Source organism: Typopeltis vanoorti, chromosome 12 (assembly GCF_054136105.1).
Source record: "Typopeltis vanoorti isolate ZY-2024b chromosome 12, IOZ_Tvanoo_1.0, whole genome shotgun sequence".
In the NCBI taxonomy this organism is placed as follows: Eukaryota; Metazoa; Arthropoda; class Arachnida; order Uropygi; family Thelyphonidae; genus Typopeltis; species Typopeltis vanoorti.
The window spans coordinates 39,540,218-39,566,471 of NC_143560.1; the positions used below are offsets into that span (position 1 = coordinate 39,540,218).

The 26,254-nt window shown below is 36.3% G+C and overlaps 1 protein-coding gene and 1 non-coding gene across 4 annotated transcripts in view; one reads left to right on the forward strand and one right to left on the reverse strand.

Annotated features, from left to right (window-relative positions):
- Positions 1-26,254, forward strand: part of LOC150100720 (uncharacterized) — a 217,321-nt gene that overhangs the window by 106,007 nt on the left and 85,060 nt on the right. The gene's annotated exons all lie outside the window — the stretch shown is intronic.
- Positions 24,434-24,507, reverse strand: TRNAT-AGU (transfer RNA threonine (anticodon AGU)). The gene has a single exon. It is a non-coding gene; the product is annotated as a tRNA-Thr (tRNA).

The following is a 26,254-nucleotide window of genomic DNA, read 5'->3' on the forward strand; positions in this document are numbered from 1 at the left end:
TACTCTATAGAGGCCAACATGGTTTTGTTAAAGGTAGATCCTGCCTTAGCAATCTATTAACTATCCATAATAGAATAACATCAGAGTTGGACAAAGGAACTGGCTACACAGTGGTACTTCTGGATTTTGCTAAGGCTTTTGACAGGATACCCCATAGAACACTGTTACGCAAATTGGAGCAGATGGGAATGGATATTGAATTGGTGATATGGATAGGAGAATGGCTCAGGGAGAGATACCATAAGGTGGTGTATGGAGGAGCCGAGTCCAGAATGAGGCAGGTGACCAGTGGTGTGCCTCAGGGCTCTGTGCTTGGGCCAATGTTGTTTAATTTGTATATAAATGATATAGGAAACGGCTTAAAGGGAGATATTCAGTTGTTTGCTGATGATGCAAAGTTGTGTAGTGCAATAAAAAATCAAGCTGATGTTGAAAGTTTGCAGGAGGATTTAAATAAGCTGGTAAAATGGGCAAAAGAAAATGGATGTCAGTTCAATGTGGAAAAGTGTAAAGTCTTGCATTTTGGGATTAAAAGATTACCAGCTGTGTACTACATAGATGGAAAGGTACTCCAAGAGATTGATGAGGCTAGAGACTTAGGGGTATTGGTAGATAAGGAGATGAAGTTCAGAGGACACATTGCTAAGGTGTCCAAGATTGCACATAGGATTACTTGGTTGTTGAGGAACACACTGACATCCAGAGATAAAGAGGTTATTATTCCCCTTTATAAAGCATTGATACTTCCACATTTGGATTACTGTGCTCAGGTCTGGTCACCTGGATTCCTTGGAGATGAGGAGGCTGTGGAGAGGGTTCAGAGAAGAGTGACCAAGTTGGTGAGTGATATAAAAAATGCTCCCTACATTGATAGATTGAGAGCTTGTGGATTGCAGAGATTGGCTGATAGGCGAAGAAGAGGGGATATGATAGAAACATTCAAATTACTAAAAGGTTTTTATAGGATTGATGCAGGGGAAATGTTTCAGCTGTGTGATAGTGATGGAAGAACAAGAGGTCATCTCTGGAAATTAAAGAAGAGTGTGGTTAACAAAGGTGTCAGAACAAGGTTTTTTGCCTGGAGGGTGGTGAATGAGTGGAATTCATTGCCTGACTTTGTTGTGAGCTCTTCATCTGTAAATGAATTCAAGAAGAGATATGACAGATATTGTTTTGCTAGTTTGGGTCTCCCGCGATGAGTCTACTGACTCCATGGAGATACCCGTAATAATAATAATAATAATAATAATAATAATGATTCTGATGGATTTTGCAAAGTAATTTGACAGAATACTACATGGAATTCTGTTACACAAATTAGAACAAATGTAGATGAATGTGACATTGGTATTCTGTATAAGAAGATGGCTGTCAGACCGATATCAAAAAGTGGTATATGGAGGGCAGAATTATTGTGAAAACAAAACATTTGGCTACTGGTGTGCTGCCACAAGGTTCATTGCTGGACCATTACTGTTTAATTTGTACATAAATGATATAGGAAATTACCTTTCAGGTAATTTCCTATTGTTGGATTCTGAATGAAGAGAAATTAAAGTTATTAATACTCCCTTCAGAATCCAACATAATCCACCATGGCAAAGGCTACATTTGTAGATATTATTTTATGTAAATCTCTTGTTATAAACTATTATTCATATAATTACCTTTGAGTTTTTTTTATTTAATTATTTAATCTAGGATATGTATTAATAATGGAAAGGACTCTGTATAAAAATAACGTTCAGATTATTTTAATTATTCCTATATTTATAGTAGAAGAATTTGTGTTCATCATATTTAATTATATATTATTTGAATTGAAAAATATCCTTTTATTTTATTTCTGTATGTAAAGGTATAATGTTATGTACTGCTCTAATTGTTTCCATGGAGACGGACTTAAAAATAGAAGGCGCGAGCATGTAGCGTGTGAGTTATGGACGTGAGATGGAATTGATATGAGGGGGACAGTGAGAACAAGTTTTGGCAGGAAAACGGAGTGAAAATATAAAAACGGAAAGCGAGAGTAAACAAGAGCAGTGGGTCAGGAGTTGGTCGGCAGAGTCAGCACTAGAACTAGGGACTGAGTACAATTGGAGCACTCAGCACAGTAATGGCCCTGAGAACAGTACAATAGAGATGAGGAAATAATTTATTGGCAGCACAAAGTTAAATAAGAGGCTGTAGTACAAAGAATTAAGTGCTGTGATCAGATTACAAAGGATCGAAATGTAAATTGACAACTCAGAATATTGATATGGAATTCTGAAGTTAATGTTGTATTCCAGAGCTTTCAAGGAAGATTAGTAGAAAGCTGATTCTATTGTAAAGTAGAGGAATAAGTGAATTTTCTAGTGCAAGTGTGTCTGCATTTGTGATGTGCTGAAGTTAAAGATTAAGTTAATTTAAAGAATATTACTTTTGAAATGTGTAGCTCCAGTGTCATAATTATCTAAAGTTTTAAGTGTGCCTCAGTGAATAATATGTGCAAAGATTTATTCCGGTAAGAACAGTTGTACTTTATAGCATTTTAGAGTGAAGTTATATGAAATTATCTCCTTCTGTTAAATCCTAACATTAACTGTGGTGTTTATGCTGAAATTAGCCGAAGCTAGAAGATTAATAGTCTTCCCCCCTTAAAGTGATAGCTATCTCTTGACTGAGCTATGTGATTTCTGACTAAGGGATAGATAAAGAATACTATTGTAAAAATATTTGCTGTGAATTTCAGTGGTAAAGAACTTTAGAACTATCTTTGCCTATTAAGGAGAAATTAGAAACTAGCTCAGTGTTTAATTACCAAAAGTTAAGTGTAGTTGAACTGAGTTAATTTTGCATTATCTTGTATCCAAAGTATGCTTATGTATATATTATATAACCTTGCATTAAATGTTTAGTTTTATTGATTTCAATTTGTTGTTAGCCTGATTCTTTTCCACTGCACCGTTCATAAAATTATCGGACCTAGCAGGAACCTTAAATGTTAATATAAAATTCGGCCTATAAATAAACATTAGACTGCTAAAGTTAATTAATATTTGATTACACTATTTTGCATAGACTAATCTGAATATAGGGTGGTGCACTATAATAGAAATTTCCCTATATTTGGATTAGTAATCAACATACAATTAATTAACCTTAATAAGAACAACGTTAAAGCAAGATGGCGGATCAAAAGACAGGAAGGACGATCCAACAAAATGGCGCAGTCGGCAGGATATTTTGTTGGATCCGATTTCGTCTTAACCTGTACCTTGGATCCATCAATTTGTCACTACAATGTTCTTAAACAAAAAAAAAAATGAGTTGCTAGTTGATTTCTAATCCAAATATAGAGAAAATTTATATTTATTGACTGCGCCACTCTATATCTAAATTAGTCCAAGAATTAAAGTAAAACCAACTCTCAACTATTTCCCTTTTAAGTGTTGTTATTATGTATACAGGCAGAGTTTACTTAACTTATTTAATTCACCCGCTTTGGTTCAAATATTTTATGAACGGTGCAGTAAAAGAGATTCGGGCAAAATACAACTTTAGATCAACAAAACAAACATTTAATTTAGGCTTACAATTTATACACTTTAGTTTAAATCACTGAATAAGGTATTATAAACATTTTAGCTCATCTGGTAATACAGTCATACTATCTCAGGCAATGGTTAATCTGTTGTCTGAAATGTCATAAAGTTCCTTAGTGACCAATTACATTAATATTTCATAGTTACTTAAGTTCCAAATACAATAAAAGGGCAGTAACACTTCTTCACAAGTATACTCTCTTAAATCCATACTCCAGCTAACCTCCGCAATAGTTACTGTTAATATAGGAATATTCTAGGAAGAAACACACACGTCTCCGCATAGGAATATCAATAGTCGGATGATTCTTACCGGTAATCTTCCTTGTTCATCTACTATATACGAACATGTCTTATAACTGCATACACTTAAAACAATTAACAACACTCATTAAAAACAAATCTTCTTAGTAATAACTGAATAAATTAATGGTCGCAATTCACATAGTTAAACGTTCTTGCTCAGATCAAAAGGCTTGTACTATCTTTGACATCACTTGACCAATTTAGTATTCTACTAATAACTCTTGAACTAAGATAACACACAGTAATTCTTTAACATGAAGTTTTTACGCACAATTGCCTATACTTCCAGCATTTAATTAATCTTTTAGGCACTATATCTCTTAACACAGCTATCATTTAAATTCACCCTTGCTGCCTCTACTTATTCTCTTAGTTACTCCGTGCTAAGCTTCAAGTTTCCGTGTGTCCCTGAAAAGTTGGTCCTGAATTTAAATGCCAACTAAAGTATAGCTAGTCATCCAGTTGTCACCTTGCTATCTTCCATTGCTTTATTTGTTGTTCTACAACTTACTAGCTAACTTGCTCCTCGACTAGTAAACTTTAATTAGCTACTTGAGTGACTCCCTGTTATCGCACTCTGATTCCCCGAATCAATCTTCTCCGATTCCATCCGAATAGCTTTCTCCACGTTCTTAGCTTATATATCCCTTCTTCCTGCCAAAATTATTCTCATGCTCTCTTCTATTAAAATCCTTTTCCAGCCCTTCAATACCGATCTGCCACGCTCTGTTCTAAACTAGCGCTTGCTATCTTACATACATCTCCATGACAACTAAAACAAAATATAATAAAACTGGGGCATTGTACAACGTTATACCTCTACATACAGGAACAAATAAGGAATATTTACATTTCAATTAATATGCAGTTAAAATGTTGAATACAAATTCTTATAATATTAACATAGCAATAAATAAAATAAACTTAATAATATTTTAATACGGAGTCCTTTCACTATTATTATATATCCTTGATTAATTAATTAATTATTAATAGAGCTTAAAGGTAGTTATATGAATATTAATTTATAAACAAATGATTTACATTAAATAATAATTACAAGTTTAGCTTATGTAATGGAAGATCATGTTGGATTCTGAAGCAAATATTAATTACTCAAATCTTTATATATTCAGAATCCAACACTATATCATTTAGTTTTTTTTTGCTGATGATGTTCAGTTTTTTAGCTGATGATGCAAAATGAATAATAGTTGATCAAGGTGATGGAAAGCTTGCAGAACAATTTTAATAGGCTGTCAGTATAGTCAAAAGAGATAATGGGTATCAGTTTAATGTGGAGAAATGTAAAGTATGCATTTTGGGATAAATAGATTATAAGATGTGTACTACATTGATGGAAATGTACTCCAGGAAATAGATGAAGCTAGAGATTTAGGGGTGGTGGTAGACAGAAGTTAAAGTTTAGAGGACATATTGCTAAGGTTGCTAAAGTAGCTCATAAGATTACTTGGCTACCATTGAAGAACACACTAAAATGTAGAGATAAGGAAGTTGTTATTCCACTTTATAAGGCCTTGATATGTCCATATCTGGAATACTGTGCTCAGGTGAGATCTGGGTTTCTTGGGAATGAGGAAGCAGTGGAGAAGATTCAGAAGCGAGTGACCAAGATTTGTGAGTGGTCTGTGGAATGTCCCTTATCAGGATAGATTGAGGGTGTGTTGATTGTGGAAGTTGGTTGGTTGATAGGAGAAAGGAGATATGATAGAAACATTTAAATTAATTAAAGGGTTTTAGATGATTGATGCAGGGGAAATGTTTCAGCACTTGGCTAGAGGGGTCAGAACATGAGGTGTGGTTAGTAGTACGGGTGCAAGGACCAGAATTTTTGCTTGGAAAGTTATGAATGAGTGAAATGGGTTGCTGGAGTCAGTAGTGAGTGCTTTGTCTGTTAATGGGTCCAAGGATAGATAGATAGATTGTGCGGATAGTTTGGGTCTCCTACAATGAGTCTTTGGACTCCATGGAGGTGTCCATACAATAATAATAATTATAATAATTATTATTATGTTATCAGGAATGCAAGAATTCCATGCCCTGAGAAGCTGTCTGATTCACATTTTGTTACCCTTTGGATTATATTAATATAATTGCCAAATTACAAATTGCTGATATTCTGATGTGATAAAATGATAAAACTAGAAAATATACCATGATCATAATCACTTGTAAATTTGACAAACATGATGTTTTGAACTTTAGAATTCAAACTTTTTTTTTTATGGGAGGGGGATAGGAGTGATTCAACTGCCTCTTGAAATTACAGATATTTCAGATTATAGTTTACCTCCAAAACTGTTCACAAACAAGCAAAGCAAAAACATTCAGCACAGTTGAAACTTGTATCTATATACATTTTTATTGTAAAATGATAGTAAAAATTAGCTATTTTGAAAATGTTACATCATATCAAAAACTAGTAATAAATGTATTATTTTCAGTAATAATAATAATAATAATATGCAGTAGTTTCTTTTTCACAAAATATGATCTTTGTAGAATCAAATTTTATTTGCAGTGTTCTTTCTTTCTTTCTTTCTTTTTTTTTTTTTTTTTCAAAACAAAGTGCAGAAGTTATTTTCTTGCTTTTCTTTGACATTATTAATATTCATATTGCTTTAATTACATACTATGCAGAAGAAATTATTCTTGAGCTTTTTTTTTTAAATCAAAATCAGGTTCAAATCTTGCCATGGCATGGATGTTTGTGATTGTGAAAAAAATACTAGTGGTGGTGACAGGCAGTGGATGGCATTGGTGTAGATGAATGTTGTAGTTGGGGAATTGAGTGGTGGAGATGGAGAGTTGTAGAGTAGGTGTCCTCCCTCGATAAGTCTTTGGACTCCTTGGAGGTTTCACATAATAATAATAATAATATTAATATTTTAAAAAAATAAACTGATATTTATTTGATATAAATAATATTATCAAATACACTCATAATGCATTTTTTAATGTACTGTTGCATTTGTTGATCTGTAGTTTCAATGAACTGTGATTTTTTTTATCAACTATAGGTTTCAATGACTTGCCTTTTGATAAATCGTGTTTTGGTGAATTGCATTTTGATAAATCATGTTTTTGGTGAAATTGCCTTTTGATAAAATAGTTTTATCAAGAAATTATTGCATTTTTAATTAACTGTTGTTTGATCAATTGTTCTTTTGATTAATTGTTTTTCAATTAATTATTCATTCAACTGATTGTTTTCTGGGTAAATTTCCTTTCATGAATTATTATTATTAACATCTGACCTCCACAGAGCGGGAACTCACTGTGGGAGGTATACACCATTGCATGTACCTCCCATATTGCCTGAGTGTGTAGTGTAGACACAGTGTGTCTATATTGCATACTCAGGCAATGCATTCCACTCACTAACCACACTCCATCACTGGAAACTGTATAAAGTTTCCAGCGATGACCTCTTGTTCTACCCTCCCTTCTTCCTCCCTCTCATTCTGTGAAAAATCTCTTCCATGTCAACCCGATAACAACCCCCTGACTATCTTATATGTCTCAATCATACCCCCTCCCCCCTCTTCCTCCTATTCACAAGGCACTGCAACTTACATTCTCTCAATATGTCCTTGCACTCCTTATTCCAAATAGACCACTGACCACCATTGTGAATCTTCTCTGGACCCTTTCCAACATATCCTCATCACTATGAAAATACAGCGACCAAATCTGTGCACAATAATCCATAAGAGGTCTGATCAAGGCTTTATACAATGACATCATTGCCTCTTTATTTCTGCATGTCAGAGTCCTTCACATCATTACTATTATCCGACATGACGTCTTCATAACTTGTGCCATGTGACCCCTGAATTTCAAGTCTTTGTCCACCATCACTCCTAGATTTCTCATCTTCTCTACTTCCTTTACAGTTTCCCCACCGAGTGTATACTTTGCATCCCATCATTGGTTACCAAATCTCAAAACCTTACACTTTGCAACATTGACCAGTTCCACTTACCTGCCCATTCATGCAATCTATTCAAGTCCTCTTGTAAGGCCATAACATCCACTTGACTCTGCATTGCTCTCCCAAGTTTTGCATCATCTGAAAACAGCTGCACATCACTAGTTAAACCCATCCCAATGTCATTTACATATAAATTGAACTGACCCAAAACTGACCCCTGCTTTACACCACTAGTGACCTTCTCTTTTGAGATACTGCACCCCCATATACAACTTTCTGATACTTACCACTGACAGCCAGTTACCCAACCAAATCAGAAGCCTGTTATCCTATCCCATCTGTTTCAGTTTATTTAATAGTTTGTCGTGTGGGAGCCTGTCAACAGCTTTTTCAAAATCCAAGTACACCAGTATATATGCAAATCCACCGGCCAAGGTATTTGTCATTTTGTTATATACATAAGTAAGTTAGTGAAACATTGTCTCCATTTTACAGATGTTTGCTGATAACCATAAAGAATACTGCTGTTATCAACCCATTTCTGTATCCTACTTCTCACCATCTCTTTAGTACCTTCATCACAACTCCAGATATACAGATTAGCATATAATTTGAAGCTACAGTCTTATCACCACCTTTATGCTGTGGAACAATTTTACTCTCCTCCCACTCCTTGGAACCTGTGCTGTTGCAAGACTTTTATTAAATAGGCATGCCAGTGCTACTTCCAATCTCCTGGAACATTCCCTTAAGATACATGATGATATGTTATCAAATCCTATCGCCTTATTGACATCAAGTTTATTTATATCCTCAAATACCTCCTGCTCACTCACAATTAAGCCATCCTCTCCTATGTCCACTACACCAGTGGTTCTCAACCTATGTGAGACCGCAGTCCAGTAAATTCTTTTTTTATAAGATGAGGGCCCAGTCCCAACAAATTTACTCGTAAATACCTTTCCAATTTTTTTTAAAGTTCACGAGTAAATTTGTTGGGACCGGGCCCTCATCTTAAAGAAATTGGCATAATCATAAAGAGTATTAGTACACTTATGTATACAGTGTGGCATGTTGACAAATATAAAATTACATTTAAATTAGTTATCAATCACTGGACTAATGAAATCTTGTAGTATATTGTAGTTTCCTCAGGCCAACATCATCATTAAATTAATTTGTGCTGATTTTCATTGACATATACCATTCTGATCACCAAAAAGTTATAATGCAAGAAATTAACATAAACTGGGTTGTATATTGGCTGAAGGATTTTTAATAATTGATACTAAGTAAAAAACACCAACAAGTTTCACCAACTTAGCTGTCTGGTTTCGTAAGGGTGTATAAAAGAGATACAAAACAACTTAAACTGTTCGTGAAGGAATGAACCAAATACAATTGTATTTTTTACAAATACAGAAGAATGCATACATCAAATGCATGGAGCGTATATGATATCAACTGTTGTTATGCAGGAACGTTCTGTAATTAGCAGCCAAATTTAACTCTGCCGTGCTTAATGATCTTATAAGGGTCTTTCAAATATCAGCTAGAATTAAACCTTGATTTCTATTGAGGTTGTGTTTAGAACGGATGACTGCTATAGCTTCTTTTATGTTTTGGGAACGGAAATCTTCTAAATAGGGCGTGGAGCTTTTGTCCCATTCGATGATATGGTTTGTCCTCGCGAAATGAAGGGCTAACCCAGAGTTGTCTTCTCTGTTGTTGTTTGTATCTCTGTTTTTCTTATTTCCAAACTTCTTGAGGTCTGACCAATGTAATTTAATCCACATGAACAGGGGATGTTACAGACACTGGCGTATTTGAAGAAGGCATAACTGTCTTTCAGAGATCTTAAAAAGTGGCTAATAGTCTTTAAAGGTTTAAAAGTCACTCTTATTTCATGTGGCTTGAGGAGTGTAGCAATCTTTTTAGAAACTGCCCCAGCATAAGGAATGGCAATGGTGGATTTGTAATGTGTTTCCTCAGATTGTTGTTGTTGTGGGGGGGGGGGGTCACAGAAAATATCTTATGGATCAAAATTTGATATTTTAAGGATACTGGTGACGTAAAGATTGTATAATATAAGTAGAGGGTGTGAGTAGGGGAGTGAGAGGCAGGTTTTTTCGTGCAGAATTGTGAATGATTGGAATGCCTTGCCTGAGAGTGTGGTGTCTGCAAAGAGTTTGAGTGTGTTTAAGACACGGTATGATGAGATGTGTGTGTGTGTGATAAAAGGACCTCTCAGATGAGTCTTTGACTCCATGAGGTCTTGGGAAATAATAATAATAATAATAAGTATGTAAACACAAAAAAGATATTTAATTAGCCAAATATTTCGGTCTGAAAATTGCAGACCATCCTCAGTGGCACTACAAGAACAGTTTTAAAAAATACAAGGTGGAATACTAACAATAGATCATTTAAAAATAGGACAAGCCGTGTGATGTTATATCACTAAGTATTAAAGGGAATATTTTTAAGCAGAGACATGATTGAAATAAAGATATTAATTAATAATATTAAATAACATAAAATTAATATGAATTAATGAGTTATCCTGATTAGACTTTCCCAGATTTTTGATACAATATACATTCCGATTCAGGTTAGGATGATGGAGTAAGGCCTCTATGCTTTCTTTGAATAAACGTTAAAATTTAATAAACAGGAAAAGACATAGTTGAGCATTTGTCTTTATAAAGGAGAAGGAAAATGGGAAGATAATTTGTTAATAGGTGAATACATAGCTGTTAACTCATATTTCTTCAGAATTCTTGAGATAGGCTCTGAAATCCCGGAAATGTATGGAATTGGAACTCGACGTGTTGAATCTCTGTTGTTTAGTGGTGGATTATAAGAATTGAGAAGATGTTGTTTACTCTTTTCGGAAAAGCCATTGAGTTTCATGTGTTGTTGGATAGTAGAAAGTTCTTTCTGTAGAAAATTAGAAGTAGAACAATTAGTTTTGGCTCTTCTGATTAGACATTTTATGATTCCTATTTTTGACAAGGATGATGGGCTGATTCTTTAAGAATATAATGACCTGAAAACATCTTTACTGTATGGCCTCACAACAAAGACTCCTTACCTTCTTTTTTAAACAGTATCAATTCCTTACATCATCGTATAAAGTTTACTATGAAAATGGAAAAAAACAACCAGTTATCATTTTTAGACATTCTCCTCATCTGGTCACCTTCAAATACTCTTACAACTACAGTTTACAGGAAACCAATGTTCACAGGTCATTATATTCTTAAAGAATCAGCCCATCATCCTTGTCAAAAAACAGGAATCATAAAATGTCTAATCAGAAGAGCCAAAACTAATTGTTCTACTTCTAATTTTCTACAGAAAGAACTTTTTACTATCCAACAACACATGAACTCAATGGCTTTTCCGAAAAGAGTAAACAACATCTTCTCGATTCTTATAATCCACCACTAAACAACAGAGATTCAACACGTCGAGTTCCAATTCCATACATTTCCGGGATTTCGGAACCTATCTCAAGAATTTTGAAGAAATATGAGTTAACAGCTACGTATTCACCTATTAACAAATTATCTTCCCATTTTCCTTCTCCTTTATAAAGACAAACGCTCAACTATGTATTTTCCTGGAGTTTATCAAATTCCCTGCAACTGTGATCTCTCCTATTTTGGACAAACTGGATGCTCTCTAGAAAAAAGAATCCAAGAACATCAATCCTCCATTCATCACAACAAACCTGAAAAATCTGGATTGGCTCAGCACGGGATAGAAACTAACTACAACATCCTTTGGTCAAAAACTCGCCTCTTACATAGATCCCACTATAAATTTGAACGTTTATTCAAAGAAAGCATAGAGGCCTTACTCCATCATCCTAACCTGAATTGGAATGACTGTATATCTGTATCAAAAATCTGGGAAAGTCTAATCAGGATAACTCATTAATTCATATTAATTTTATGTTATTTAATATTATTAATTAATATCTTTATTTCAATCATGTCTCTGCTTAAAAATATTCTCTTTAATACTTAGTAATATAACATCCCGCAGCTTGTTCTATTTTTAAATGATCTATTGTTAGTATTCCACCTTGTATTTTTTAAAACTGTTCTTGTAGTGCCACTGTAGATGGTCTGCAATTTTCAGACTGAAATATTTGGCTAATTAAATATCTTTCTTGTGTTTACGTGCATATATTATACAATCTTATGGATCAGTTTTTTTGGATAACCATTGTCTATCAGGGTTTTTGATATATGGGATAATTCATCTTTCAGATCTTTTTCTTCTGTTGTGATGTGAGTGGCCCTATTTTTGAGCAAGGGTACAATGCTCAGTTTTTGAGAAATCTTGTGCAAAGATGTGAAGTGTAAATATATCGACCTGTGTTTGATTTGCAATAGACTGCAAGGCTGATATGTCCATCCACTTCTTTTTTAATTAAGGTATCCAGGAATGACAATTGTTTGTCCTTCTCAAGTTCCAAGGTGAACTTTATTTTGTGATGGAAGGAGTTAATCTTGGTTAGAAAATCAAAAAGATCTTTTTCTGTATTTTTCCATATGATAAAGATGTCATCCACGTACCTCCACCACACTGTGGGTTTAGGGTCTAATTGAGACAGAATGTCATTTTCCAGTTTCTCCATAAAGAGATCTGCACAAGGGGGGGGGTAAGAGAAAGAGGGCTGCCCATTGTTACAAATCCACCATTGCCATCCATCCTTATGCTGGGACAGTTTTAAAAAGATTGCTACACTTCTCAAGCCACATGAAATACGAGTGACTTTTAAACCTTTAAAGACGATTTGCCACTTTTTAAGATCTCCGAAAGACAGTTATGCCTTCTTCAAATATGTCGGTGTCTATCATATCCCCTGTTCATGTGGATTAAATTACATTGGTCAGACCTCAAAAAGTTTGGAAATAAGAAAAAGAGAACACGTTGGAGATGCAAACAACAACAGAGAAGACAACTCTGGGTTTGCCTTTCATTTCTCGAGGACAAACCATACCATCGAATGGGACAAAAGCTCCATGCCCTATTTAGAAGAAGATTTCCGTTCCTGAAATATAAAAGAAGCTATAGCAGTCATCTGTTCTAAACGCAACCCCGATGGAAATCAAGGTCGATTGGTAGAGCCTCTGCTACTAATGGCGCATGCAAAAAGTTAAGCAAGTTTGAGCATGGTTAATAGTTGGATGAGATTTATTATTGTAATAAAACATGCGTTCTATGGCTACCCTGCAACAGGCCAACCCATAATAAAATTTTAAGACAGACAAAGCATGCCCACGGGGCGAGGATGTAAGATTACATATCTCAATCAATTTTACGATTATAATTTGTGGAATTTTTTAATCAATTCTTGGGGGGAAGTGCCCCGGCCCCCTCTGCAGATGCCCATGACCGTGGGATTGCATTTTATCAATGTATGAAAGTTTTGAGAGTGCATAGCGCATCAGCACTCATCTTAATTGGTCCAATGCAATTAATTGCAGGATAACTTTGAATACTTTTGCGTAGAGTGGGGAAACAATCTGTTTTAGGATTGATTAGAAAACAACAATACAGGAGAATGCTATATTTGGTTGGTATATTTGAAATACTCAAAGATGAAAATATCTGAACCATCATTTATAATACATGTGAGAGTAGGAAGGAATAAGTGCGAGTAGAAACACTTTCATTAATGGTAAAGAATAATTAATAATTATCATTTGTGATATATGTGTCCTATAAGTTGCTGGGTAGAGCAAATAGCACAATCCTATAAATTCTAAACATGAATAAGTGAATTTATGATAGCATAATTAAAAAAAAAAACTTATGAGAGAGAGAGAGAGAGAGTATTGCAGGAATAAATATGGTTTGATGGAGCAGCAAATCAACTCGTAAAATTTGTTGCACATGTTATGTGTATTTCTCTGGTTTGTGTATATTTCGCTCCATTTTCCAAGAATTTTATTTTGTTTTTGTTTACTGAGACAGTATATATAGCATCCGATCATTATTGGAATTATCCACACTTTCGGGAATCCTAAAGTCATTAGTATTTTTTTTTTTTTTTTAGTATCAGCAGATCTTCTATCTTATCAATCTCACATATGCTGGTATTTTGTTGTAGATCAACAACATCTCATAATACACAGAATATTCATTTTTATTCAGGAATAGATATTTTTTACTGTCTGTTGTTTCTGACTACTAGAATAAAAATGTCTCCATACTGTTAAAAAAACTTTGCAACCTCAACAGATGCTATACTGCACAAGCAAAAGAAAAAACAGTTAGCATTTTTCTCCTAACATCCACTTTAAGATTTTCAGTTCCAGAAAACATGTGTAACAGCCGTTTGTAATAAAGCCGTCGGATATATCTCTCAACTCATGACAGTGACAACATTCAATTGGATTGGTTGACACAATAACCAATCACAGCCACTATTTGCTGAGTGAGCTCAAAATTTAAGCTCACCTAGTCACACCTTCTCAGTAGTTTAAAAATAATACAAAGTTAATGTATTTGACACACTGCACCCTCTTTACATCTTTTCGAATGGCTCAAAGGTGTATGCATTTTGAAAGCACACCCAGGCTATTAACGTGAATGTGACGCAATGTTTACGCGGCGAAAAGTGCCTTCTTCATGAAGCATTAATGCTTTATTATTCTCATGAAGAGGATAATGAAGCATTAGTATATTGTGTTCAATTTTAGGAATCGCGCGAAGTCTGCAAACAATTGGGTGAGTCTTTAACGGGAATAAATGCAAAAATCTAATATTGGTGATACTGATATTTCGTGGATGAGCACCACACACCTAGCACACCCAGAATATTCACCCCTGGTACATACATAAGTAAAATGCTGTTGTTCTGAATATCTGTAGATTCGTCCAGGTGTAATGCAAACAATTTTGATTTTTTAATTTTTTTCAAGAGTTGCATTTCTGTATCTTCTGCCATATCAGATATCCACCTTTCAACTGTAAATTAAAGACACCAAGAAATTATATACTTGGCTTAATCCTTTATCCAGGTGTAAGCAAACAAAGTTTGCACCAGTCCTGAAAATACTTCAGGCACAAACTTACACTTGGATAAAGAATTAAGCCAAGTATATAATTTCTTGGTATCTGTAATTTAAAGAAGGCTTAATGAGTTCTTCGCCAGTGGAATATAGTTTTTTACATTTAGCTATCTGTAATGATTTTAAATAGGATGCCATCAGAAGTGAAGTGTCAGTGGTTGAAGCTTGGGAAATAATTTTCTTATCTATTTTAAGTGCATCTCTTTTATGCATGGAGAACTCATTGGGTTTGTTGACTAGATCGGAATGATTTGTGTTGAGAAGTCTGGTAAGTCGCGATGACTCATAGCTTCATTTCCCAAAACAGTAGCACAAATGATACATTGAGGTCATGGCAATTGGTCAGTGTCAAGGCATTATATGGAACCAAAATTTAAATAGCTGTCCATGTACTTATGAGTGAATGCAGACTTTTTCTTCTGTGTGCTGGTAGTTTTCCCCTCCTTTTGTACATCCTGGAGATCAATCTGTAGCTTTGAGGTGGATGAATCACTATTTGTTGCATCACAAACACCTTCAATACTAGATTTCTTAACACCAAAATTAAACCAAGTCCCTTGTCTCATTCATATTAAACTTTAAATCTGTAGGCGTATTACTTTTAAAAAATCACACCACTCCAGTTTCGAAACAAGCACTTACACACTGCAATATGAACTTGCGAAGAAACAGTATTCAGTATTACTAGATTTCAGAACTAGATACAGACTATTGGAAGTTTATTTTGCACTTGGTTAGACTATAATAAATTTAGTTTAATCCTTTATCCAAGTGTGAGCAAACAAAGTTTGCTCCTGAAAATATCTTCAGGATTGTAACAAGGTGGTGCAACTGTTGGCAACTTGGAGCAAAGGTGGACCACGCTCTTATCACTCCTTGTCTCAGTATCTTCCACCTTGCAAAGCACGTCTGCAATTGCTACAGTCCTGAAGATATTTTCAGGCACAAACTTTGTTTGCTCACACTTGGATAAAGGATTAAACTAAATTTATTATGGATACAGAGTACCTTGATCTTCAATTTCAGTGGACAACATTTTCTTTATACTTCTTGCTGATTGGTCAGTGACATTTGCAACTCAGATGTTATTTCATTCAGTTTTGAGAACAGAGGATACACCACTCATTGTTGTAATCGGCTTGTAGGCAATTTTTATGACCGGTCATAGACAGCAGTATTCCCTTTCCTGAATGTTGAAAGATTTTGATGTGTGAAAATTAACAATAATTCATAAATACCTCCATGTTTAAAAATGCACGTCATGGTCACTGACATTTGCTACACTGATTTATTTAGATGTTCTCGGTCTGAGCTTTTCGACACATTCACAAATATTATTCCCCTTAGAATATTTTCACTATAAAATATTTATTCATGAGAAATGCTTAGAAAACTAAAATTACAAATTCCAGGAGAACTTCTCGCTTCCCGGCAGTTGAGAAACACTGCTCTACACTTAAGTTTCTCATGATTCCACCCTGATCAGGATGAAACACCCTTATAAATTGATCACTGAGTACCTCAATCATGTCTCCTGCAGTAGTTACCATTCTACCATTATCATCCATTAACATCATCTTACCATGATCATACTTCCTTCTACTTGCAACATATCTAAAAACTCTCTAGAATTTTTCTTTGCCCGATTTGCCAATTTCTGCTTGGACTGCACTTTTGTTTTCCGTACTCACTGAGAGCTACTGAAGCCTTTTGCACATCACCCACTCGAAGTCTTTATGTTGAAGCAAATGAAAACCAGCTCTATTCACTTCAACAGGAACAGTTGTCTCTTAATTATGCCATAAAGATAAAGTCTCTCCCAGATCATCCTACATGGACTAGTCTCTTTTCTCTGTATTGGGAAGCTCAATATCACACACTTCAGACTGCCATATGTCCTTTTGGTTAAAGAGACTATGCAAGCTGTCGGTATGAATGTTGACAACATTGCCTACACTGAACATAACAGCATCCTTCCATGGAAGGTTTGCACTCCATCCTGCAGCTTCTCACTTTTCCAGCTACTGAAGTCTCATACTCCATCATCTGTCTACCTGCAATTGTTTAATGCACAGCACACAGAGAAGCACACTCTGATTTCTTTCCCATCTATACTGATGGTTCAAGAACTGATACTTCTGTTGGCTGTGCTGCTGTGTTTCCTATATTATTATCTCCAACCAGATCCCACCTGTTTGCAGCAATTATACAGCAGAGTTACATGCCATTCAGCTTTGCACTTTTGCATATAAAGGAAAACTGCTACCAAAAGTGTGTACAGAAAAGTGTGTACATTTATACAGACTCATTGAGCTCTTTACAGGCTAGTGTGTTCCAAATACTGAGTACTCTGGATACCAATAAAGCTGTTGGACTGGATGGTATTTCACCACAGGTTTTGAGAGAATGTGCTGAAGAACTGACAGCTCCGTTGACCTGGCTTTTCAATAAAAGTCTGGCTGAAGGAAAGTTACCCAGAGAATGGAAGGAAGGTAAGATAGTGCCGCTGCATAAGAGTGGTAGCAGACTGGAAGTGTCTAATTATAGGCCACTTTGTGTGTCATCAGTGGTTGTTAAGGTCTTGGAGAAATTAGTGAGGGACTATATACAGCATTGGGTAGATGAGGGTAATGTTATCTGTGAGAATCAACATGGATTTGTTAAGGGGTGCTCTTGCTTTAGTAATATGATTGTCTTTTATAATAAAGTGACAAGAGCAGTTGATGAGGGAAAGGCATATACTGCCATTTTTTGGATTTTGCAAAGGCATTTGACAGGGTGCCAGATGATAATCTAGGGCCTCCCTCGATGAGTCTAAGGACTCCCTGAAGTCACCCGTAATAATAATAATAATAATAAGCTGATATTTAAGTTGCAGCACATGGGTTTAAATGTCGGGTTAGTCAAATGGATTCAGGATTGGCTCACTGATAGGTATCAGAGAGTTGTGTATGATGGGGCAATATCAAGAAAGCAGAAGGTTACAAGTGGGGTTCCACAGGGCTCAGTACTGGGACCTGTATTGTTCAATCTTTATATCAATGATATTGTAAATGATTGCAAGGGGACATTCAGTTGTTTGCAGATGATGTGAAGTTGGGAATGATTATTAGTAATAGTGCAGATGTGGTAGCCCTGCAAGAGGATTTGAATAAGCTAGATAGATGGACAAATGAATGAGAGGTGTCAGTTTAATGCAGCAAATTGTAAAGTCTTGAAGTTTGTGATACATCAATGGGACGATGCATACTCTATTGGAGGAGCTGTACTGGAGGAGGTAGGGGAGACAAGAGATCTGGGGGGTGATGATTGATAGAAAACTGAAATTCATGGAGCATATTGCAAAGATGGTGAGGGTAACTCAGAGGATTGCTGCAATACTGAGAAGGAAGCTGACCTGCAGAGATAAAAGAGTTATCATTCGGGAAGGATAACGGCGGGAAGGAGCGATGACAAGGGGCTATCCCTGGAAGTTATGAAAGGAGACTGTGTGCAAGAGGGTCAGGAATGGTTTCTTTGTGTGGAGGGTGGTTGAACCTTGGAATGCATTGCTAGAGAGAGAGTGGTTGGAGTGGGGATGGTTAAGGTTCAGGGAGTGGTATGATAGACTTTGTATTTCCTAAAAACGACCTCCCACAATGAGTCTTTTGACTCCACGGAGGCCTGGATAATAATAATAATAATAATAATAATAATCTCTTTCCCTATGTATAATCCACATCCAGTGCTTTATAAGGTGTTACACCTGTTGTACAAAATGAAAATCCTTAATTTTGATGTTCAAGTTGTGCTGGCTTCCCAGTCACATCGGAATTAAGGAAAATGAGGCTGCAGATATAGCTGCTAAATCAGCTCATACTTTCCCCATGTACTGTTTGGCAGTACCATATACAGACTACAGACAGTTTATAAGATCAAAGCTAATTGTTCAATGGCAGTCATCATGGCCGGAAGCATTGACAAACAAATTATATAACATTAAACCTGAAATTAAGCATTGCCATTTTAGTCAATGTATAAAGAAAAGAGAGGAAGTTCTTCCTGCTAGGCTCCACATAGGTCGCAGTCATCTTACACACTCTTATTTACTGAGGGCTGATGACTCTCCCATGTGTGAAAAATGCAATACATGTCTCACTATTTGTCATATTCTGGTGGAGTGCAGATTGCATGATGTTTTTAATTTTTTACAAAGAATTAATTTGTATAAACACATTTGAATGTAATTTTGTTTATATGTAGATACTGTATTGCTTAACTTAACTTTTGTACATATATATTATTTATTGGTTTATTTTTTGACTAATTATGTATTGCTGTGGCCTCTGATCTTGTATATTTGTGTAACCTTGTCTACACCCAAATTCAATTAGTGCACCTATCTTAAAAATAAATGTTACAGATTTTAAAAATTATCTATCTATATATTTTTTATGACTAACTATTTTAAAAAATCACTCACCAGTATGAAATAATTTAGTTACCAATTTAAAACATTCATTTTACAAAGCTTTTTTTTAATGGCATACTACAGTAAGGTATTTCCATGTACACTATGTTCAAATTTACCATCAAAAATTATGTCATCTGCTAATTACATAGCATTTCGCTGATCATGTCTCGTGCCTCCGTTGCAATTGTATTCTATACTTTATTATTATTATTATTATTATCCAGACCTCCATGGAGTCAAAAGACTCATCATGGGAGGTCCTTCCTAAGAAACACAAAGTCTATCATACCACTCCTTGAACTCATTGACCGTTCTCGCTCTCACCACTCCATCAGGCAATGCATTCCATGGTTCAACCACCCTCCATGCAAAGAAACCACTCCTCACCCTCTTGCTCACAGTTTCCTTTCGTAACTTCCAGGGATGGCCTCTTGTCATCACTCCTTCCCGCTGTTCAACCAAGCGAAAGAACTCCCCAATGTCAACCCTGTAACCACCTCTCAACAGTTTAAAAGTCTCAATCATATCACCTCTCCATCTTCTATCCACCAAACTCTGCAATCCACATTCCCTCAGCCGATCCTCATAACTATCATTGTACAGTCCTGAAACCATCTTTGTTATCTGCCTTTGTACCTTTTCCACAGTTAATTTATCCCCTTCAAATCCTGGGGACCAAATCTAAGAACAGTAGTCCAAGTGTGGTCTGATCAGGGTCTTATACAACAGAATGATAACTGTTTTATCTCTGCAGGTCAGTGTCCTTCTCATTATTGCAGCAATCCTCTGTGTTACCTTCGCCACCTTTGCAACATGTCCCCTAAATTTCAGGGTTCTATCGATCATTAACCCCAGATCTCTTTTCTTCCCTACTTCCTCCAGTATAACTCCTCCCATAGAGTATGCAGTGTCCCATTGATGTTTCCCAAACCTCAAGACCTTACATTTTGCTGCATTAAACCGAAACCCCCATTCATTTGCCCATCTATCTAGCTTATTCAAATCCTCTTGCAGGGCTGCCGCATCTGCACTATTACTAATAATCCTTCCCAGCTTTGCATCATCTGCAATCCACTGACAATGTCATTGATATAAAGGTTAAGCAATATAGGTCCCATCACTGAGCCCTGTGGGATCCCACTTATAACCCTCTGCTTCCTTGAAACTGTCCCACCATACACAACTCTCTGATACCTATCAGACAGCCAATCCTGAATCCAGTTGACCAATCTGACATCCAGACCCATGTGCTGCAAATTAAATATCAGCTGATCATGTGGCACCCTGTCAAATGCCTTCGCTAAGTCTAAGAAAATGGCAGTATATGTGTTTCCCTCATCTAATGCTCTTGTAACTTTATTATAAAAGGCTAGCATATTGCTAAAACAAGAGCGCCCCTTCACAAATCCATGTTGACTCTCACAGATAACATTACCCTCATCTGCCCAATGCTGTATACAGTCCTTCACTACTTTCTCCAAGATCTTACTAACTACTGATGACACGCAAACTGGTCTATAATTAGACATTTCCACTCTGCTATCGCCTTTATGCAATGGCACTATCTTACCTTCCTTCCATTACATGGGCACCTTTCCAGTAGCGAGACTTTCATTGAAGAGCCAGGGCAAAGGCACTGTCAGTTCCCCAGCACATTCTCTCAAAACTCGTGGTGAAATACCATCTAGTCCCACAGCTTTACTGACATCCAGCATACTCAGTATTCGAAACACACCCTCCCCCTGTATCCCTAAACCTTGAACCTGCCCTATCCCTCTATTATTAAAACTGACTCCTCCAGGATGAAATACTCCAATAAAATGGTCATTGAACAATTCTACTATGTCCTCTGCATCAGTCACTCTATTCCTACTTTAATCCCACAGTATCATTCTTCCACAGTCAGTTCTCCTCCTACTGGCCACATTTCTAAAAAATTCCCTAGGGTTTTCTTTGGATCTTAGGGCCAATCTCCTCTCATATTCCAGTTTCGTCTTCCTTACCATACTAGTCACTCTTCTGGCCTGTGTCTTGTGCTCTTCATGCATCTTCTCTTCTCCTGTCTCCTTATATCTCTTCCATAACCTCTTTTTCGCATGCAATTCCTGTTTAATATTGTTTGTCATCCACTTTACTCCAAATTGTGTCCTCTTGTTCACTCGTGGTATACAACTTACCATTTCTGCTAACACATATTCTTTCATAATTTCCCACGCACTAATGATATCCCGGCCTTCCAATTCCTCCCTCCATGAAACTTCCCCAAGTTGATGTCTTAGACTATTATAATCACCTGCCTTATAATTTCACATACGTTCCCGTCTCTTTGAGACTCCTACATGTCTATTCATTTTCAAAGTCAAAACCATATGGTCACTCTCTTTAACTGGTGGGAGAGATGTCATCTCAGTTATTATCAACTCTTCTGATGCTATAACCAAATCCAAAACTCTTGAACCTCTTGTTCCCTCTATTACATGTTGCCTAAGACATTTGTCCCTCAAGAATTCTAGTAATTCCATTCCCTTATTGCTACATGCATCTTCCTCTTCCCAGTTTTTACTACTGTAGTTAACATCTCCCAAAACAATCATTCTTCTTGCACTTGCCAAACTCAACTGTCTAAACATTTCCTGATCCCCACCCTCTGTACTCCTGGATCTGTAGCAACACCCCACTAAATATCCTGTCTTGCCCACCTCTACCTCACACCATATGCTTTCAAATCATTAGTGTCACTGCCTTCCAAAGTCTCCACTCTTAGAGGACATAGGTCATCACTTATCATAAGCAGTACTCCACCACCATGCTTTCTCTTCGTATCCTTCCGAAAAATGCTGTATGCAGCAACTTCTATTCCTGTTATTATATCCTCTTCTGTCAACCATGTCTCGTGTGATCCCAATAATTTTTGGCCAGGCTGATGCTATCTGCGCCACCAATTCCTCTCCCTTATTCCGGATACTCCTGGCATTAGTATATAGCATATAAATGATGTTGTTTCTATACCCAGCATTATCCCCTCTAGACTTCACTGAGCTCAGTGTTACCTGATGTCGTCCCCCATTCCCACAAGAGGCCACCCCTGCTACCATCCTCCCTGAGACACACTGACTTTTTCAGAACAGCAATCTCTCCAGATGCCTACATCCTTCCTCATTCAAATGTAAGTGTTCTCTTGCATACAATTCCTCTCTGTCCTCAAATACACTCCAAGCATCCACATATTCCAGTCCTCATTGTAGTCCTTATCACACATTGTAGCTATTATGTCATTCAATATTACTGCTCTTCTGCTCAGTTCGTCATTATCATACCTAGGCAACACACACACACTGTCTTTCCTCTCTGTGTCTTCTTTCGTACGACCTCAAGCAAGAATCTCATATCTCTCGCCGCCCTATTTACACCACCACTCAAGTCATTTGTATCCACCATCACAATCATCTCATCCACCCTTTCACCTCTCTTAACTGCCAAAGCCACCCTTTCTATCGTTTCTCCTGGCAAACACTCTTCACGCCTCCTATCTTGAACACCAAGGATCATTGAGTCCCCATACATTATACCTCTTACCATTCCCTCTCTCCTCTCGTTTCCATTTTCTCCTCTTCTTTCATTCCCATACCTCTCTCTCATTCCCTCCTACTGTTTTCATTTTCTTCTCTTCTAGCACTCCCATACCCCTCTCTCATTCCATTCTCTCCTCCTCTAGCACTCCCATACCTCTCTCTCATTCCTATCTCCTACTGTTTCCATTCTCTCCTATTCTAGCATTCGCATACCCTTCTCTCATTCCTTCTCTCCTACTGTTTCCATTTTCTACTCTTCTAGCACTCCCATACCTCTCTCTCATTCCATTCTCTCCTCTTCTAGCACTGTCATACCTCTCTCTCATTCTGTCTCACCTACTGTTTCCATTCTCTCCTCCTCTAGCACTCCTCTGCCTCTCTCTCATTCTGTCTCTCCTACTGTTTCCATTCTCTCCTCTTCTAACATTCCCATACCTCTCTCTCATTCCTTCTCTCCTACTGTTTCCATTCTCTCCTCTTCTAGCACTTCCATACATCTCTCTCCTGTTTCCATTCTCTCCATTTCCATTTTCATATCCAATTCCATTCTCTCCTCTTTTATCATTCACAAATTTCTCTCCTCTCCTATCATTCCCAAAACTCTCTCTCTCCCCTACTCCGATTTGCCTTGCATTTATCTCTTCCATTCTTCTAATCTCATCTTTCATACTTATCATACTTCTCCCAAGACATTCCACCTCCTCTTTCAGCTCCTCTATCTCCCTCTGCAGGTCAGTCACTCTAAATCGAAGTTCACTCTCCCAAACAAAACCATCTAAACTTTAACAGTCACTCATGCCTTCTACACTATCAACTATTATTTTCTCATTCACATTTTTTTCTTCATTCTCTCCTATCACACTACTCGTTTTTCCCGTATTCATTTCCTGTTCCTGGAGCAACAAGTCGGTTATTGAGATATCTGCTGCATTTATTTCCTCCCACTGCCTGCACTTTAAACACACACGCACCTCATCCTCTCTCACAAGCCAGACATCCAATTCCCGAGACGGATACATGCCACAAATACTGTAACACAAACTCCCTTATTATATTTCTTATAATAGAGTGCCCAAATGGCGGAGGACTTGGCGACACGCCATTTGCGACTGCAGCTGAATCCACCATCATTCGTTACTGCCGAGGGACTACTTGTGTAATCGTTAATTATTCAAAATCAAAAATAAATAAATGCTAAATAAGTAAACAATTACAAGCAAAACAAAACATTACGTACACTAAATAAAATGAAATAAAACTAAATACAGTAATGAAAACTTAGCTTCGTCTTGTCTTCCACTGTTATGCATCTGCCCCGTCTTCTCGGTAAACAAAATACACAATATCGCGACAGCACTAACTTCAAAAAACAACCACTATAGTACGCTCGTATTCCAGAGAAACAATTTAGCACTCAAAAATAGGACTATTCACCAATTAAAAACTCCAAAGAAGAAGCTACTTAAAGGCACCGGTGGGATTCGAACCCACGATTTCCTGTTTACTAGACAGGCACTTTAACCAACTAAGCCACGATGCCTTACATTTATTTTAAAGTATTTTCCCAACCTTTTATCATGAGTAAAAGAATTAGTGAGCAAAAAAGTGGAGGTGTAAAAATGATTCCAAAAGTAATCTCATTGGAAGAAAAACTTGAAATAAAGAAAAATGAACAAGGCAAGTCCAGAGCAAACATAGGACAACAACACAAAAATGGGTGAATCAACTATAAGAGCAATTTTAAGTTCATCATGCATGCACTTGAAATCAAAGTATTATAATGATTGAATTAGAGAGACTTCTTTCTATATGGATTGAAGATTGTAATCAAAAACGGATCCTGCAAAGCACTGACCTTATTAAATCAAAAGCATTAAGTCTCTTTGCAAACTTGAAAGAAAGGGCTATCAATGATGGAAAAGAAGAATAATTCCATGCTAATGCTAGGTAGTTGGAGCATTTCAAAAAGAGAAATAACTTACAAAATGTTCTAATCACAGGCGAAGCTGCAAGTGCAGATAAGGAGGTGGCTGCAAATTATCCAGAGATTTTGGAAAAAATTGTGGAAGAAGGAAGGGGGGCTATTATGATCCACAAATATTTAATGTTAATGAAACCGGCCTTTTTTGGAAGCAAATGCCTTCCAAGAGTTTTCTTGCCAAATCAGAGAAATCTCAGCCTGGTTATAAAGTCACAAAGTCAAATGAAATTACTGCTAGCATTATGCGAGCCATTTGGATGCACATTCTTCCACATTGCGCAAATGATATTAGAGGCGTTTCAAATGAAATGGATAATGTTCTTGAGGAAAATGCTACCATCGGGTGTAAATCGGGTTTTGATGAGATTGACAATGATAATGTCCAAGAGTTAATTCAATCTCATTCTGAGAAATTGAATGATTCCAACCTGCTAAATTTAGATGCACAGTGGGAAGATCCTAAAGAATATGAAGAAAATATAATCACTGACAAGTCCAAAGAGATTTCCCAGAAACAATTTGAAAATATTTTTCGTACAAGCAAAGTTTTTAAGCAGCAGTGATTAGAGGCTGATCCTGATGAAAAGAGAAGCAGTAAAATTTGCAGTAGTAGAAGAGCAATAGAACCATATCATCAGCTGTATGAAAAAAATAAACAGAATGCCTGCCAAACTACGTTAGCTGAATTCTTTGTTAAGAAGTAGAATAATAAATTTATATTCTAAATATGTTTTCTTTCATAATATGTTATCTTTCAGCTTCATGGTTTTCCTTTAACTAGACCCTGAGATGTATCCTAATTCTTTTATAAAAAAAATTAAGGATCAAAAAATAAATTTGAGGAATTAATTATACTTTTTCCCAAAGGTTGTTATGTTTGATTAATTAGCCTGTTTTAAAGAATGCATTAGGTGCATTAATCGAAGGATTGCTCTATGTAGATACCACATTGCTAAACGTAATTTTTATGTATGCATATTGTATAATAATTCCTTTTTGACTATTTATGTACTGTTGTAATAACACTTGTTGTAATCTTATCTGTATGTAGATACTGCATTCCGTGGCTTTGTTTTGTACATTCATTTTGTTTATTAACTTGTACTGTTGAATATTTAAGTACTGCTGTAACTTTTGACCTTGAGCATTGCTATAACCACTGCAGTAATTTGTTTTATATGTAGATACTGCATTGCTTAACTTAACTTTTGTGCATACATATTATTTACTAGTTTATTTTTTGATTAATTATGTATTGCTGTAGGGCACCTTGTATATTTGTGTAACCTTGTAGTAATTTTGTTTA